Source organism: Seriola dumerili, unplaced genomic scaffold, assembly GCF_002260705.1.
Source record: "Seriola dumerili isolate Sdu_G_001 unplaced genomic scaffold, Sdu_1.0 BDQW01000036.1, whole genome shotgun sequence".
Classification (NCBI taxonomy): domain Eukaryota; kingdom Metazoa; phylum Chordata; class Actinopteri; order Carangiformes; family Carangidae; genus Seriola; species Seriola dumerili.
The window spans coordinates 5,364,454-5,366,530 of NW_019174291.1; positions in this window are offsets into that span (position 1 = coordinate 5,364,454).

Consider the following 2,077-nt stretch of genomic DNA (forward strand, 5'->3'; position numbering starts at 1 on the left):
TTGATATAATATCCTAAAAAATATGCTTTTTCTCTAGAAATTTTACATTGTCAATTCTCATAATATAACAAACTTTATACTTGTAAAAAAATTTTTTTTTTCCCTAAATGTGGCCCTAATACTCTATTGTAGAATCCAGCCTCCTGGTATTGGATCAGTCAGGTCTGTCCTGCAGATCAGTGCAGTCTGTCTCTATGGTGGTGTCCAGGGGAAGCTCTGTTAGAAGGAGTAATATGTGATATAAAAGTCTTGCTGGTGGTTTATGAAACATGAGGAAAATAAATCTACTGACAACAAGTTTTTCACACTCAGTGTAAAAGCAGCAGTCGTGTCCACACATGAAGACTGAAATAGTTTTCTCTCAGTTGTGATCTGGTTCATCTAAAGCATAAAGAAATCCCCTCTTAATGAGCTGTCAGTGAAGTGATGGGGACAGAATCCACAGGCCTTGTTCTTTGCAAACATTATCTGAAGTCTGTTACGAGGCTGCAGTAGTGTGAGATGGACACATTAAGAGGATATGTGTGCAGTTAGTGGATCTTCTTTGTGTTTCCCTGTCGAGCTGCAGAGGAAGGAAAGGACAGAGACTAACACATGGATTTTTCAACTAAAAAGGATGTAACTCAGTTTTCTATACAAAGAAATAAAATAGAGAACAGAAAAAAATAACTTCATCTTTGCACAAAAAAAGGACAAGGAATTCTATGTTCTATCACTTCCACTGGGCATTTGTTCTGAAGAGATATGTTAAAGCTCCATATTTTCCTCTTTTGTTTTACATATGTGGTTTAAGAACCAAAAATCATCTCAGTGTAGTTTTACATCTCCTCTCTCAGGCTTCTCTCTGGAGCTCTAGTAAACAAACAGGTCGGTGAGCCAATCAGAAAGAGAGGAGGCTCTGAGTCTCTCTTCTGATATAGCAGATTTCAGGAAAACACTCAGAGAAACCAAATCCTGCAAGGTTGGATGGTGGGTCCAGGTGGGCGGGGTGTGGGCTGTGCCTGAGACGTCGGTGACTGCTTTGTTGTACATCACAAAGTTTCAGAAGTCCTGACGGCTGGTTTTAAGTTCTCAGTTTCTGAATACAGGCTGTGTGCATTTCTCTGTGGACTGAGCGCTTTGATACTTTCACAGTATTAATACAGAACCTAGACCTACTAACCCTAACCCTTTTATAGTCAATCAATCATCACTTCATCCTCCAGTTAATATCTTGTTTATCTGTTAATTGTTAGGTCTTTATAAAAGTTGTCCATGACAGTGGACAGACAATGTCCAAGGTGCTGTCTTCAGATGTATTTCTTGCCTGAATAAGATATTCAGTATGTTAGTGTAGAAAATAACCAGCCAACAGCTTAAACTGATGCTGTGACAGCAAGTCAATTGTGGCATAAAAAATAACTTTTATGATTGATTGATTGATTATCATAATGTTTTGTAGATTAGTAAGCATTTTAGCTTTCCTAATTGACCTCATCAGTGTCTCTGTCTGCTGTTACCTTCCCAGGCGACAGTAGTCAGTTCAGTTATCTGCTCTTGTCAAGTTTATTCTCAGGACAAACACGTCAGGGCTCAAACATCCGCTGCAGTGATGACACACACTCTGTACTGCTTCAGATAAAACAGTTGCTGAAGCTGTGTGTGTGTGTGTGTGTTGTGTGTTTGTCTGAAATCTACATGTTTGAATTTCTAAACTAAATTAGCTGTAAAAAAAAAAAAGCCTAATGCTGAGGTGACAACAAGTCAGAAGCTTGTTATTGTTGTTAGTAATACCAGTCCATACAACACATTAAATGGTTACCGTATTAACATGTCCACAGGTAGAAAGACTCTGTGTATGACTTGATTTAAAGACAGAAGTGCTAGTGAACAGTATTACCACAGCTTTCACTTTTTTTTGATGTGCAGAGCGGCCATTTGGATTGTTAGGTCGTGTTTGGTGAAGCTCTTCAAAATCTGACTTTAGATTTCCAACTGGACACTGGGAGTTTCCCCACTTCCCAGTTTCAATGAAACCTGGTACCTGTGACAAACCTAATACACTTTTAGAAAACACACCACACACACACACACACAA